Below are 17,716 nucleotides of genomic sequence, written 5' to 3' on the forward strand. Positions count from 1 at the left end.
TAGATATTGTGTATTATTTAAGTGTGAAAAATTTTATGGGATCATGGGATGATAGAAACAAAGTAGGGATGTAAATTGAATAAGTTATTTTAGAAATTTGGGAAGCATGTTCATGTGAAATCAAAATAACTAAATTACCATGTGCATAAATATATATATATATATATATATATATATATATATATATATATATATATATATATTCAGTATTCAAATAAGGGGATACAAAAATTCTCCAATTGCAAAATAAAAAGAATCAATGCACATGAGACAAAATTTCAAAATTAAATTTAATACATGAGCTTGTAATACAAAGTGGGAAAATTTGGTTAAATAGGTAAAGGAACTTTAAATTATATAAAGTATGTATGTTAGGTGAGATCTTAGACTAATCAAGGATTCACTTTGTTAGCTCACTTAGCCTTATACATATACCCTTACCTTTACCTTGGCCATATTACAGCCTTGAGAAAGACCTCATGATTTTTGTATGTCTATATTCAATATTTATTGATTGGTTAGATGAAGAACAAAGTTTTAGAAAGCAATGATAGAAAAAGAATAGAGTGATTAACCCAATAAACACTGAGTGACTAGAGAGTAAACACAAAAATCCAGTGAGGGTTCAATAGCTCATCACCATATATCTCTGCTTAATTGTTAATTGTCTTGCAGGTTTGTGAAATACTTTTACCCATCTCAATTATAAAAGTGCTTTAACATTATCTAGGGTCTGGCTATGTATACATGATTCCTTGAAAATATGAAACAAATTAACCACATGTAAGCTTTATATATATATATATATATATATATATATATATATATATAGGTGGATAATAACTAAAGTTGCATGATTCATGTAGGTAGTTTGCATTTAGAATAGAATGCATTGCATGAGATTCCACCATTCTAACTTTACCCTTTCTCTTGGATTTAGCATGAGGACATGCTATTGTTTAAATGTGGGGAGGTTGATAAACCCATATTTTATGATGTTTTTTGTGCTCAATTTAAGTGATTTATTCAATCCTTCACCCACTTATTCATGTAAATTGTATGGTTTTACTTTCCCTTCCTTATTATGTGATATATGTGAAAAACATGTTTCCTATACTTTAAAAATATTAATTTTAATTACCCTTTATTACCATTCGATGTCGTGATTTGTGTGTTAAGTATTTTCAGATCTTCTAAGGCAGGAATGGCTTAGAGGACAGAAAGGAAACATACAAAAATGGAAGGAAAGCACAAAAAATGGAGTTTTGAAGAAAAGGGCAGCGACGCGAACGCATGGACCACGCGGCCGCGTGCCTAGCGCAAAAAGGCATCGACGCGAACGCGTCACTGACGCGGATGCATGCCTTGAGCAGAACGCAAATGACGCGTACGCGTGACCGAAGCAAACGCGTGACAAGGAAAACTCTCAGATGACGCGAACGCGTGACCTACGGGAACGCGTGACAGACGCCACGCACCAGAATCTGCAGAAAACGCCCCCAGCGATTTATGGACCCTTTTTCGGCCCAATTTTGAATCCAGAAACACAGAATATAAGCAAGAGAATGGAGGAATCAAAAGGGAGAGGGGATCATACATTCATAATTCATAATTTTAGGATTGGATGTAGTTTTTAGAGAGAGAGGTTCTCTCCTCTCTCTTAGGATTTAGGATTTTAGGATTTCTATTAGTTTAGTTCATTTCATCTTCAGTCACAGGTTCAATACTCCTTTTACTTTATATTTCTCTTTTACTTTCAGATACTTTAATCCTTTTATTTGTTAATTACTTATGTTGCCAAATTGGCTTATGAACCATTCATGTTAGGATTTTCTTTATTTAATATAAACTGAGGTATTTCAGATTTATGATTCTTATTTAGCTTTTTATATTCTTGGCTTTAATTGATTAATTGGAGACTCTTGAGTTATCAAAATCATCGTGATTGATAATTGTTATTTTTGCTGATTGAATTGAATTCCAATAACTCTAGTCCTATCTTAGGAATTGGCTAGGACCTGAAGATCAAACTAATTAGTCCACTTGACTTTCCTTTGCTTTAGTAAAGGTTAACTAAGTGGGATTAAAACTCAATTCTCATCACCATCGATAAGGATAACTAGGATAGGACTTCCAAATTCTCATACCTTGCCTAGAGTTTTCTTAGTTATTGATTTACTAATTCCTAAAATTTATTTCTCTTGTTCAAACCTTTTCAAAACCCAAAAATACTATTTTTCATAACCAATAATAAATCATACTTCCCTGCAATTCCTTGAGAAGACGACCCGATGTTTAAATACTTCGGTTTATAAATTTTATTGGGTTTGTTACTTGTGACTACCAAATGTTTGTACGAAAGGATTTTCTGTTAGTTTAGAAGTTATACTTACAACGCGATCATATATTTGTGAATTTCTTTACCGACTGAAAAACCGATCGTCACGCGTCAACGACGCGTACGCGTGGATTTAAATGTGATAACCCCCTGATTCGCGAACCCCTTCTCATTTTCGCAACCCTCCCTCTTCTCTTCACCCCCAACATCTCTCTTCTCCCTCCAAGAACCAGAAACCCCATTTCTGCCTCTCACTACCAGCCATCATTTCCGGCGACCAAACCGCCGCCGACCACCCGCTCTCTTCTCTCTGCTTTCTTTCTTCTCCTTTTCTTCCCTTTCATCGTCTCTTTCCTCTTCAACCACTGCCATCCATCACCGACGGTGACCCCATTACCGCCAACCTCTTTTTTACCTTTCTTCCCTCTTTCTTCCTCTTCTCCTCTCTCGCTCCATTTTCCCTTTCTTGCCACCACCAGCGTCCGCCGCGGCCAGCCACTCTGCCACCACTGGACCGTAGCAGCGCCGCTACTGAACCAGTAGCACCTCCGTCCTCCCAGTCTCTATTCCCATCTCCATTTCGATTCTTTTTCCGCTTCTGATTCATTCTTCCAGGTTCCAGTTTCTACTGTTTTAATTTCTGTTTCTGTTTTTAATTTTCTTTTAATTAATTTCCATGTTAGTATTAGTTGTTAATTAAGTTCTGTTTGATTAGGTTAGCTTAGATTGCATGTGGTTAGGTATTTTTAGGATTTTGGTTAGTGGATTTAGGTTTGATTTTTGCTACTGATGCTGTCTGGAATGGCTGATTTTCATTTGCTTTGTTGAGTGATGATGATGTTGATATTCTGTGATATTTTTCATGTTGTTGTTGTTGCTAATTTTGGGGTGCTACTGCTGTTTGATGCTGTTCTGCTTAATAATGCCAATTCATACGAGTTTGAAATTGCTACTGCTGTTTGAAATTGCTGCTCATGTTTGAATATGCACCTTAGTTCATATAAAATTATGGTTGCGGATTTTGTTTGAATTGTTCTGAATTCTTATGGGCTGAGTTTTGCTGCTTGTCTATATCCGGAAACGTCCAATTTACTACTGAGATGCTGCCAAAATTTTCAAAAATTTTTATGCTATTAAGTTTCAAATTGTGAATTGAATTTGGTGCTATTTTACCTTGGTACATTTTATTATGGTCAAGTTCAATTCATAATTCATTCGGTCTGCATTTCCGCATTTCTTTTGGTTCCCTTTCATGTGTATTTGTGATTGATAGAATCAAGGAACTATTTGACAGATTTCTATATCAAATAGGGCCTTGGTTAACCAAGTCAATGCGAATCTCTTGTGTGCTTTCAATATTTCAAGTTTAAGTCAAAACCTTTTCAGCTTCTTGGTTCAAGTTCAATTTCCATTTTCTTTAACCAATGAAGCTATTTCCATAATTTTGCCATTTGACTTGAACTTGAGGTTCTTATGTTTGTAATAATTGGTGCTTTCCACTGGTGTAAACCTTTTAAACTAGAAATTGTTTTAAACCGTCTGTTGGTTACACCAAGTGCATATTTCAATTCTTTTACACCAATTTTTACAAATTTAGTGACTAACTTCATTGATGATGATCTCACCTCTTTTTGCTTTTATAGTGCATGACATCTTTTATCATCAATGACTTGAATCGTCTTCATGAATGTGAGCATGCTTGTTTTGAAAAATTTTTATCCTGTTTTTGGTTAAGCTCAATAATTATCATGCCGCTGATTTCTAACTCACTTTTCTAACTTTTGACTTAATTGACTTTCTAACTTTTCTTTTTAGTTTTTTAAAACAACTCTTTTATATTCCTTTGGGTGTGATAATTGTTGTTTCTTAACAAACAAGCATCTTTACTATCATTGCATGAATTCTTGGATTGTGTTTCTGATTGATGTCTGAATTCTATTTTTCTTGCATTCCAAGAATTTATTTCTTTGGCTCACTTCATGAATGTACCTCAATACCTTTCTGTTTTCTATTTTCTGTTTGTTGTTTATATACTTGGTTCCTATTCTCCTGCTTTGCTTAATATTCTGTATCCTATGATTTCTATTTTTGAGGATGTCCGACAGAAGTAAAGGGAAAGCCAAGGCCACCTCCATCAAAAGGAAGAGGTCTCAGTCAGCTATTGAGCGGGTGACCTCCGGTCTTTCTGAGAAGCGTCTCTCTGAGAAGGAGAAGGCGGATCAAGCCACGCCTGCTACCAACTCAAAGAAGTTCACCAATCTATATTGTGAGCTCCGATTTCTGTACTTTGAGGAGCGAAAACTCATTCTGGAGAAGAAGCTAGTTATCCCCTCCGATCTGAGGCAGTATACTGAGCACCGGATTGAGTAGAGGGGCTGGGCCTTCCTAGACAGAGAGCTAGCGAGAGTGAACGAGTCCTGGGTCCGAGAGTTCTATTACAATTTTTTTAGAGCAACCCTTGACTCAATTCACCTCAGAGACAGGCAGGTCATGGTCACAGAGGTGGATATTGAGGAGATCCTCCACTGTCAGCCTAAAATCAGTGATAAGGATGCTTTCCAAAGGGTTGAGGAGGAGTTGCATAGCATGACCTTTGATTATGATGCACTGCACAGTGTGTTTACCCAGCCGGGTGCACCTTGGGAGATGGATTCCTCTAAAGTGAATCCCAAGGGCATGAAGTTTGAGTATCTGACGAAGAAGGCTAACATGTGGCAGCAAATCCTGTCCCATTATGTCATGCCTAGCACTCACTTCACCGAGATTCCGGTTGATATGCTTGTCCTGATCTGGTGCGTCCTTGAGGGGAAGGAGCTGTACCTTCCCTGACTCATCAGACGATTCATGTAGCGAGCCCATATCAAGGGTAACCTTCCTTTTCCGTGTTTGGTCACGCAGCTCGCTCACCGAGCTGGGGTACCTTGGCTATCAGAAGACGAGTCACCACCAGCAGTCCATGGCAAGGAGAAAGTTATTCCATGGAGGACTTGGGTTGGTGACCGACCAACAACCCAGCGTAGAGACCGAGCTGCCATAGCAGCAGCATCTGAGCCAGCTTCTTCTTCAGCAGCAGCATGACCCTCAACAGCACCATCAGCATCCACCAGACCAGCACCACCATCATCATCCCTGCCGACCTACCATCTTGTCAGTGCTTCTTCGAGCGCATGGACTAGATAGAACGTCGCAACAAGCAACGTTATGAGCACCTGAGATGGATGATAGCAGCATTGGGCATCGACATTCCCTCCGAGCCCGATACTCCTTTCGACCAGTCTGAGGCGGAGGAGGAGGCTCAGCAGGCAGAAGCCCCTACACAGACTCAGGCCCCCACAAAGACTCGGGCTCCTGATGAGCAGCAGACTTCTGTGGAGGCACAGCCAGAGCCACAGCCTCAGCCAGCTGCAGACGTTGACCCTCTCACCAAGCCTAAGTTGTAGCATCGAGGACGATGCTTTCTTCTATGTGTGGGGAGGTCGCCGTCTTCGGCGAATTTTATTTTGGTGACCATTTCAGACTCTTGTTTTATTTTTCTTTATTTTGTTTTATTTTCAATACTTGCACATTTTCACTTTATTGCAATTTTGGATTCTTGTATATATTAGTTATTCTGGATACTTTTTAGTTTATCGCATTCTGCACTTTTATTTGTATATATCTTAGATTTTTAGTTTGATTTGCACTTTTAATTTGCTAGTGTGTGTGTGTGTGTATAATATATATATATATATATATATATATATATATATATATATATTAGTTTAGTTTATTAGCTGTGATTGGAAAAAAATGCACATAATTAAGCTTAGTTTATTCTGTTCCCTATGAGAATTGATTTGGTTGAAAATAGGGAATGAACTAAGGATTTTTAACTTTTCACAATCACACTATTTCATTTAGCATATATATATATATATTAAGCTTAGCAAAAATAATAAAATTTTTCAATAATTGTATCTGTAGGGCACCTCAATCGATTGAACAAATTTTTTTTTTAGAACTTGCTTGAACTATACATTGTGAAACATGATTTTTGAGCTAAGAATACAAGCATGTGAGTTTTGAGCCTAATTGTGTGGTTACATCATATAACCACTTATTTTCATTCTTGTTTGTATTATTCTCTTTCTATGATTGTAATCTTTGATTTGATTCTTTATGTCCATTATTTTGTGTATGAATGCACTTATATGATTGAGGCCATTGTTTCAATTAACTCACTTACCCAAATAGCCTTACCTTTTATCTCCCATTGTTAGCCAACTTTGAGCCTATGCTAAACCCATTTATTCTTAATTTCAGCACATTACAAGCCTTAAAGCAAAAACAATAAATGTCCCTTGTTTGGATCTTTGATTTGCTTAGGCTAGTGAGAGTGTTTATCATTTAATTGTGGGAGAGTTGGGAACATTGATTGGGATAAAAGAGTGTTAGTGTATTTTTATTGAAAATTCTAGGAATTGGGTACATACTCATGTATTAACTAAATGCTAAACCATATGCATTGATACTTTTGTATATACCTTATTGCAAAAAGAAAAAAAAATATAAATAAAAATATAAAATAAAAAATATATATAAAAAAATAGAAAAATATATAGAAAAAAAGCAATAAGAAGGGAACAAAATGTCCCAAAATGAAGTTCAATAATAATCAATGCATATGAGTTGTGATAAAAAAGAGAATGCATGAGTGTGTGAAAAAGTGAGAATTATGGGTAGTTAGGTTTGTTTAGAATTTTATAGGTTGTTATATAGGTTAGGTGGGAAGTTTAAATTAATCAAAGATTCAAATTTCTAGTCCACTTGACCAAATACAATCTCACCTTGACCCTAGCCCTATTACAACATTTGGATAAGTCCTCGTGATATTTGTATGCATGCATGAAATAATTGTTGATTGTTAGATGAAAAACAAATCTTGAAAAGCATGATTAGAGGATAATTGAGTGAATCAACCCTATACACTTGAGCGACTAGAGCGGATAAACATCCGATGAGGGTTCGATCGCTCAATTACATGTTTTCACCTATGATCATCTTTTTTCTTGAAAGTTTGTAAAATCTTTTCAAAACCTCAATTCAATTGTGAGTTTGACATGGTTGTTAATACCTTTAGCCCTTGTGTTCGTAGATGTATTCTTGAAAAATTGATTTATTTTGACCAAGTAGTTGCATTCATTTAGATAGTTGCATTTAGATAGTTTGCATTGAATAAATGTTGATAACCTTTGTTTTTTTCTCGAGTTTAGCATGAGGACAAGCTTAGTTTAAGTGTGGGGAGGTTTGATAAACCCTAATTTTGTGGTTTATCTTGTGTTTAATTTAGGAGATTTTATCAACTTATCTCACATTTATTCAGTGAAATAGCATGGTTTTGTAATTCTCCCTAGTTTTGTGTATAAGTGTGAAAACATGCTTTTTAGGCCTTAAAATAGCTAAATTTAATTCAATTTAATTCCATTCGATACCTTGATATGTTTGTTGAGTGATTTCAGATTCATATGGTAAGTATTGGATGGAAGAGATGAAGAGAAAAGCATGCAAAGTGGAGAATTCATGGAAAAACAAGGATTTGGAGAATTCAGAACGATGCGCACGCATGAAGAGGTGCATCATCCAGGCGATGCGTACACGTGACATGATGTGTACGCGTGATAAGAAAAAGCCAGACGACGCGTACGCATGACCCATGCGTTCGCGTCACAGCCAGCACGTGACCCATTAAAGTAAATTCGCTCGGGTCGATTTCTGAGCTGCCCAGGCCCAATTCCACCTCATTTCTGAGGCTATTTCATGCAGAATTCAAGATTGATCAAGGAAAAAAATTAGATTAGCTTAGGAATCATGCTTTAGGTAGTTTCTAGAGAGAGAAGCTCCATCTTCTCTCTAGAATTAGGTTAGGATTTGGTTAATTTCTCTTAGATCTATGTTAATTTCTTGTTTTCCTTTCAATTTCTTGTTATTACATATTTGCTCTCTTAGTTCTTTTGTTAATTTTCCTTTTATGTCATTTTGTGTTGATGAACTCTTGTTGGATTTGGATTTCCTTTTAATGCAATTTATGTTTATGTTCCTTTATTGTTTAATTGAGTTGTTGTGGCAACTGGGTAGTTGTAGAATTTATATTTCTTGCAATTTAACATGTTTTCCTTTTATGCCTTCCAAGTGTTTGACAAAATACTTGGTTGGATGTTAGAGTAGTTTTTTTAGCATTCTTGGCTTGGAAAGAGAAATTAGGCAATCTTGAGTCATTAATTCCCAATTTAGATTGGTGATCTAGAGTTGTTAGTTAATATTATTTTTATTGACTCTAATGTCTTGCTAATTCAATTAGTAAGTTGATTAGGACTTTTGTATTGAGATTAACTAGTCTTATTTGACTTTCTCTCATGTGAAGATAACATTTACCTTCTTCCATTGTTGGAGATGACTACATAGGATTAGCTCTTGTTAATCATTGCATGATAATTAATGACTAGGATAGAAAGCCTATATTCTCAATCCTTGCCATGAATGTCTCTCTTTATTAATTGCTTTCTTTATTTGTTTGTTTTACTTTTCTTGTCCCCTTATTTGCAAACCACCCCTTGGATACCATAACCAATAATGTGCATACCTCACTGCAATTCCTTTGAAAGATGACCCGAGATATGATACTCTCGGTATTTTTATTGGTTTGCACTCGTGACAAACAAATTAAATTTTGATTGAGCATTACTTGTTAGCTTGGAACTATACTTGCAACGAAGTTAATTCTTCTTTAACCGAGAAGAAATTCTTAGCCGACGGTTCTGTTCTTTCAGTAACCTCGTTTTTCTGCGTGTAATTTTTTTTCCTACAGTGTCTCCTCTCGAGTATTCTCTTCTACTCTCTCTACTCTGACGCGGAAAAGAACACCACCTGTCGCTGCCCAGCACACCAGCTGACGCCGCCCAGCTGTCCGCGAACGTCTTCGCGCACATTGCGTCCGTCGCGCAGCAGCCCACTAACGTGCCATTATGTATGCAGATGGTCATTTTAGTGTGTAATTGGATGGTTATTTTTTATCAAAGATGTCGGATGTTAATTTTCATACTTAGCCGGATGGTTATTGTTACTGTTTACGTAGATGGTTGTTTTTTGGGGCTTAATGGGTTCTGTTAAAACAGCAATGTAAGAACAAGCCTTACCGTGAGTTGGTGTCCGTCCGGTAGCAGGTCAACGATGGCTAGGGGTGGGTGCCGTAGCAGCAATGGGGCAACCTATTCAGCGGTCACGAGTTCGACGGTCTGGGACGCCAGGGTGACGGTGGCAGGACGCGACCTCCAAGCTGGGTACCGGCGCGGGAGACAGCGGCGAGCTAGGCACCAGGTGCGTGCGACGGGAATAACAAAGGCCTTCCTCGACTTGGGCGGCCGGCGGATGACACAGAGACTCGCGACGGGAAGGTGGCATCCGTCTGAGTTGTTGGATGCCGGCGACAGAGACAAATGCGCGAGAGAGAGGGGGTGGACTGGGGTCGAAGCTAATGGACGGTGATGGTGCCTCTGATGCCACGGAGGTAGGATGGTTAGTGAAGAACGTCGGGGGTGCTTGCCGGCTGGAGAGGAAGAAGGATTCGGGGGTGAGAACTGTTTGTAATTAGGGTTTGGATGGTTATTTTTGTGAAATAACTGAACAGGGGGTTTTTGGATTTAGGGTAATTTGCGAAGTGGTTTTCATTTTTTATCCTTATTGGGCTAAATAACCAGTCCATTGTTCACATTGTCAAAATTTCTCATTGTCTCCCTAGCGGAGTTGAATAAGAGAAAGATAAAGTATAGAAAATTATGTTGTACATATTTGTTTTCTTTTTTCTTATTATCTTCTTCCTCCTCCTCTTCTTCCTCTTCATCTTCCTCTTCTTTGTCAAATCTGCACCGCAGCATTGCGCTACCTATCATCCGCACACTAGTCACCACACGTATATATATAAAATAAAAAACGTATAGATAACCAATTGTGTATACAATCAACTTGAGTCAAATTTTTTAAATTTCAAAAAACGCGCTCCTGGTCTTTGCGATGCATACATTTGTCCTCTTCTTCTTCTAGATTTTAGATTACTCTTTTAACTAATTTTAAATATTTCTTTTTCTTGGGATTCAAATGTATTTTTTTTTATATATATTTTAGATATACTTTTCTTATGTTTAGGATGGTTCTTCTTTTTAGGATTTTGATATTTTTTTTAATAATTTTAAATGTTCCTTTTTTTAGTTTTCAAAAGTTTTTTCCCCAATATTTTTGGATTGGTCTTTTTGTTACGTTTTAGATTTTTTTAAATGATTTTAAATATTTCTTTTTGTCATGTTTCAGATGTTTCTTTTTATTAAGTCTTAGATATTCATTTTATAATGATTTTGAATATTTGTTTTTATTTTGTTTTAGATTTTTTTAAAGATTTTGGATGTTTCTTTTTATTTAATTTTGGATGTTTCTCGTGATAATTTGAATTCACATTCTCTTCAAAAAAAATAAAAATAAAAAAATCCAATTTTTTTAATAGACTTTATTTTTTTACTAGTTGATTACAATTAACTGCACTCCTAATTAATTATCTAACAAAGTTGGAAATATTGTGATAAGGATGAAAAATGAGGTGAATGACCATCATTAACATGGGCGTTTGATTTCAATACTGAATGGCTTAACTTCTTAAGGCAAACTAAATTAATGAAGTTGACAAATGTAAAACTTTCTTGCCTATAAATAGAGAAGCAACTGAGAAATACTACACACAGCAATAACAAATCTTCTCTCTCTTTTATATTACTAATACAATTCTCTCTCTTTCTTTATTTTACAAGTATTTTTGAATATTCTTCTCTCTCACCCTTTATATATAATATTAGTAAATATATTAATCATCTTTATTATATTGAGATAGTAATTATGGTACTAGAATCTTCTACTTATATTTCTTTATTTTATATTTATTTTACAACAGAAAAGTAAATGCTCAAATTATTGATTGTGTGTATATATTTTCATTTTAAGCAAAATACAATCCATGGGTAAGGTAATTTTTGTGCTATGAAATTAATTAAAAAATAAAATTAAAATAGAGTGGAAATAGGATATAGGGTAGCGAAGCAACAAATAATATGCAATCAATATATATATATTGCTTGGTAGGTAATGTGGTTTTTTTTTCGATTATAAAACTTGCTTAATCAATTTGGATTGGTTGAGTAGTCAACTTATTCATAAAATTTAGTCTTTTATTTTTACTATTTTAAAAATATTAAAAAATATTTTTAGTTTTTATTTTATTTTTTATTTTTAATATTAAAAAAATTGTGTTTTATTGTATTATAAAAATGAGGGATGTATACAAAATTATGAATGATAATTAGAAGAAATCATATGATCAGATTTGGATACCAAAAATCTAAGGATTAAATTTATGTTTATATATATATTTTTTAAAGTCAGAAATTTGAGTATTAAATTTGTATTTATACTTTTTTATTTTTTAAAATTAAAAATTTTAGAATTAGATTTATGTTTATAAATTTTTTATTATTTTTAAATCACAAATTTAAAAGTTAAATTTGTGTATCCATAAAATTCTATCATAAGTCAAATCTTTTATTTTCACATTTTAAAAAAATACACGACCTATTCATATCAGCGGATAATACATTATATTTGTCTTTATTCTATATTCTATTATCATTTTTCAATTTATTTGTCATTTTCCGATCTTCATGTCCTAGTAAGAAAAATTGAATCTGAAAATCAAAACAAAGTGCAAAAGAGAATCTTATTATGAGAAGAAAATTATTCTCATTGCCTCTTGTTATGTGCAATTGTGTATTGCAAATTTGGATTTTAGGAATGGTGAGACGAATGGGTGTTTGCTCATTATTGATATGGAGTTTATATCTTTCAATTTTAGAGAAGAAAAAGAAAAGGTTGAAGAAATGTATTTTTTCCTTGCCATTCTTTTCTATAAATTCTTAGTTTTTCTTTTCTTTTTTGTATTTTTCTTACTAGTTTTTTGTTTAGTTATTTTCTTTTGATAATCTTAAAACTTGGTTCTAATTCAATTTTCTTAAAGTATCTGATTTTGCTATTATGTTATTGGTTACACACTTACACTAGTTCTACTTGTAACCTTATTTATATTTTATAAAATGAATACCTATCTTTAACTAAAAAAATATTATTAATTTTTGTAATAGTTTATGAAAAACTATTTTTTTTATACAACTACACTACATCTATAATAATACACAAAGGAAATTAGAAAATTTAGTGTATTTTTTTTATCTTAATTCTATTAATAAATAGTAAATAATATAACTGTTATTTTAAAAATAGGTAAAAAATATAATTATTAGTTAATTTTTTTTTATTCTACTACAACAACAAACAACAACAACAAAGCCTTGTCCCACTAAGTGGGGTCGGCTACATGAATCAAACGACGCCATTGTGCTCTGTCATGTATCATGTCTACAGAAAGACCGTTTACATGTAGATCTCGTTTGACCACCTCATGGATGGTCTTCTTAGGTCTTCCTCTGCCTTTCGCCCTTTGTCCATCTTCCATCTCATCCACCCTCCTGACTGGATGTTCTATCGGTCTTCTTCCCACATGTCCAAACCACCTGAGACGCGATTCAACCATCTTTTCCACAATGGGTGCTACTCCAACTTTCTCCCTTATATCTTCATTCCTTATTTTATCCAATCGCGTATGACCACTCATCCATCTCAACATCTTCATCTCTGCCACACTCAACTTATGTTCGTGCTCCCCTTTAGCCGCCCAACACTCCGTACCATACAGCATAGCCGGTCTTATAGCGGTGCGATAGAATTTACCTTTAAGTTTTAAAGGCACTTTTTTGTCGCATATAAAACCAGATGCGCTCCGCCATTTTGACCAACCTGCTTGGATCCTATGATTTACATCCTGTTCAATCTCTCCATTATCCTGTATGATGCACCCAAGATACTTAAAACTTTTAACTTTTCGCAGGATGTTTTCTCCAATCTTCACCTCTATATTGGAGTTTTCCCTTCTCAGACTGAACTTACATTCCATATATTCCGTCTTGCTACGGCTTATGCGCAGACCATACACTTCTAGAGCTTCTCTCCATAACTCCAACTTCTTATTTAGGTCTTCCCTTGACTCTCCTATAAGGACGATATCATCGGCAAAAAGCATGCACCATGGCACAGGCTCTTGGATGTGCTCTGTGAGTACTTCCAAGACTAATGTGAAAAGGTATGGACTTAAGGATGATCCCTGGTGTAATCCTATACCAATAGGGAATTCCTCTGTCACACCACCTTGAGTCTTCACACTAGTTGTGGCCCCATCATACATGTCTTTAATTGCCCGAATATATGCGATCCTTACTCTCCTCTTTTCTAAAACCTTCCATAAGACCTCCCTTGGTACCCTATCATACGCTTTTTCCAAATCAATAAACACCATGTGTAGATCCCTTTTATTACTACGATACCTCTCCATCATCCTTCTTAATAGGTATATCGCTTCAGTGGTAGATCTGCCTGGCATAAATCCAAATTGGTTCTCTGTTACTTGTGTCTCTTTTCTCAACCTCCGTTCTATCACCCTTTCCCATAACTTCATAGTATGACTCATAAGCTTAATCCCTCTATAGTTTCCGCAACTTTGTATATCCCCCTTATTCTTGTAGATAGGTACCAAGGTGCTCTTTCTCCACTCATCAGGCATCTTCTTTGACCTTAAAATCTCATTAAAAAGCTTGGTTAACCAGTTGATGCCTTTTCCTCCAAGACCCTTCCAAACCTCAATCGGGATATTATCAGGTCCTACTGCCCTGCCATTTTTCATCTGCTTTAGAGCCTCTTTTACCTCGAAGTCTCGAATCCTTCGATAGTAGTTAAAGTTTTGATCTTCTTCCCTTGTGCATAATCGACCAAGGCTCGGAAGAGTCTTCTGTCCCTCATTAAAAAAAAAAAAAAAAAAAAAAAAATTTATTCTACTATTGATACTTTTTTTATTAGACACATAACTTTTATTTATGTTGTCTTCTTTTTTATTCTCTTGAGTATAGGTAGTATTTTTTTTCTATCTTTTTTCCACTTAGTTGTATCACTTTCACCTCATAGTTTCTGTAGTTTTTTACTACGTCAACATTTACATTTTTTTTTTTCTGTTTTTTTCTACGTTTTGGGTCATGTATATTTCAATTTATTATTTTTTTCATCATATATCTTATTTCTTTTAACCATTAATTTTTTATAAATTTTATTTGTTTTTTTATTTATTTTTTATTTATTTTAGATTGTTGAACATGAATAAGACTATGATACAAAATCTTTTTAACATTGAAATAATATAAAGAAAACTTCTTGACTCTTAACCATAGGAGAACATATGATTCATTTTTGAATGTAACCGAAATAAATATGAATTTATTCAATTTTTTTAAAATTTACATTAATTATTAAAGATATGATGTAATAGATACACTCCTATTAAAAATAAAAATGAATCCATAAATATTTTTTTGTCTAAAAAATCATGATTCAATAACAATAAAGTTTAATTAAAAAATAATAGATAAGTAAAACAAGTAATAAAAATTAGATATAAATTTTAATTTTTTTTATATGTGGTATAACAAAAATATAATGTAATAGATCATACCGTTTTTATGCATAATAACAAAAAATTTAACATTATTCTTCTCTAAAGACATCTATTTTTTTAGCTTTTATGTTTATTTTTTTTGTTTTATTTTAATTTTATTAAACTAAAAAATACTAATATCATTAACTTTAATTTTAACTTAAGTTAAATTTACTCCTTTATTATATTTATAGGAATGTAGATGATTCTTTAGAGTTATGAGACTTTTTTTTAATTTATTTTTAAAGTAGCATTCATCTTGAGTATAATAATTATAAACTAATATATTATGGTGATTAATTGCGATCAAAAGAAGAGAATGTGAAAGGAGAATAAGAAAAGAAATAAAGAAGAGAGAATAAGTCAATGTAATAGTTCGTGGTGAGACAATGATAAATATATGCATGGAGAATGGTAAGAAAAAAATAATGAAAATAAAATTAATGTATGAAGATTACCTGAAACGGGGTTATTTTCAGGCCTGAACGTGAAGTTCAGACTCCTTTAAAGGCCGCGTCCGACTTGTATCGGTGCTGCGGTGCCACTGTCCGAGTTCCTCGTAAGGAGATGGGGTGGTACCTGCAAGGGATTTTGATGCTTAAATTAGCAAGGGTTCAAAAAATATTGGGTTCTGAATATACCTGAGAGTGTCAGTGTATTTACAATAAAATTGATAATCATCTGAGTAGTTCTACCTGATGGATAACCATTTCTTTTTAGCAGGGAGTTGTTGAGATCTCTTTTCTAAATGAGTAGGAGTTAGTTGAAATTCAGCTCATTCGAATAAGTCGGGCCAAATGTCGGGCCGACTTTTATAAGGTCGGATAGGTCAACTTGGACTCTTGCTCTGTAGACTGGGATTTTAATCATTTTGGTTCTTGACTAAATTGTAGGTCAGAGTATGAACAATTAAAAATTTTAAAAGAATAATAAAACTGTTCTGGGGGTTACCTAAAATCGGACTGATTGGGCTTGAATGTGTGTCCCAAACATTGGAAAGAGGGGGCCTTAGACTGGTTTGCGTCCGTGAGCCGCCTTCCGAGTTGTTTGTATGCTTGAATAGGAGGGGGTGGTACCTGCAAGACACTCCGATGCCTAAGTCAGCAAGGGGCTAAGCAGGTTTGGAATGTATTGGAACTTATGTTTACCTGAGTGCATCAGTGTATTTATAGGTGATGGACCAATAACCACCGCTGAAGTAGTTCCACTTCTAATGGTGGATAATTGTCCCTTTATCTTAGGGTTGTTGAGATCTCCCTTCTAGAAGTGGGTGAGAGATTCTAGGAGGCAGTTACTTATTTGAATAAGTGCCACTTGCCAACTTATGTCGAATCCGACTTCTTGGAAGAGGTCAGATGGATTAGTGAAGGCCAACCCTTTGGATTGGGCCTTTTTGGCTTAATGGGCCTGACCATTGTATTGGATTAGGATATGAACAGTGCTCCTACTTGAATCCGATCTCTCAGTTACGAGTTGGATTCGAGTATTGATGGAGCTCGGAGACACCGGGGTTAGTATTTTCTGGCAAAGTCGGAAACCGACGTGATTTTGAATTATCAACTGTTGCATCTGTTTGGGTTTTTCATTTACACGCGGGGGCAGTTACATTGGTAACGGTGCGCTCTTTTAATGATAGCGTTGTTTTACTGTTATGCTCCTAGTGTGTTATAAATACCTTTCCCTCTTCTTTTCTTTCTTTTCTTTCGTTTGCTTTCTGAGAACTGTTTCCCTCCTTCGCTTTTTTTTCTCGCTTCCAAGAATTCTCAGGCTTTTTTTTGTTGCCGTGTTCTATCTTCTTCTTCACAAAGGTTAGTTTTTGCATCTTCCTTTCGCTTTTTACAGTATTTTTTGTACTTAATATGCCACAAACTTTGAGAGTGAAATTTCTTTGTGATATCTTTCTATTCATAGTTGGAAGATTTTTTGAGATTTTTGAGCTCTTCTTTTGTGAAAGTATTTTTGGCTGTAGTTCTCCTTGTTCTTTTGTTTGAAAAGAATTATCTTTGGCCTGGCTTTTGATGATGCCCCTTTTTCTTTGTATAATGTAGGTATATTTCCTTATATATTACCTTTCTGAAAATGTCTTCCCAAATCTTTGAAGCCCTTTTGAGATGGGTAGATACTTCCGTCCTCTCTGAAAACTCTTTAGTGGATGACATTTTTATAACTGAACTCCGAAAGCACCATAGGATTTGTAGCCTAGATGCTGATGAACCCAAGTATGAACTAGTCGCCCCGGGCTCTGAAGACCGAGTTTGTTGTGAGAGGCTTAACGACTCTGTTCCCCACTTCATTTTCATATATAATTGCCTTTTTACCCGTTTGGGGGTCACCTTCCCTTTTTCTGATTTTGGGATGGAGGTTTTGTCCCACTGCCGAGTAGCTCCTACCCAACTCCACCCCAATTCTTGGGGTTTCTTAAAAATATACCAGCTTGTCAACCTAGAGTTTGACTTCCCGACTTCTTTAAGAATCTTTTTCTACCTTTTCCACCTTACCAAGCCTTTTAGTAAGTAGAATAAGTAGCAATGGGTTTCTTTCCGAGCTATAGATGGTCGGAAGGTTTTTTCTATTTTTGATGAGTCCTTCCATAATTTTAAAAACTTATTTTTCAAAGTTCAAGATGTTGAGGGTTATCACCCCTTTTTTCTGAATGACCACCATGACCCCGCTTTCAATTATACTGGGCAGAGGCGGCCCCCATAGAGAAGTAC

The sequence above is a fragment of the Arachis hypogaea genome, chromosome 11, assembly GCF_003086295.3.
Source record: "Arachis hypogaea cultivar Tifrunner chromosome 11, arahy.Tifrunner.gnm2.J5K5, whole genome shotgun sequence".
NCBI classification, from domain to species: domain Eukaryota; kingdom Viridiplantae; phylum Streptophyta; class Magnoliopsida; order Fabales; family Fabaceae; genus Arachis; species Arachis hypogaea.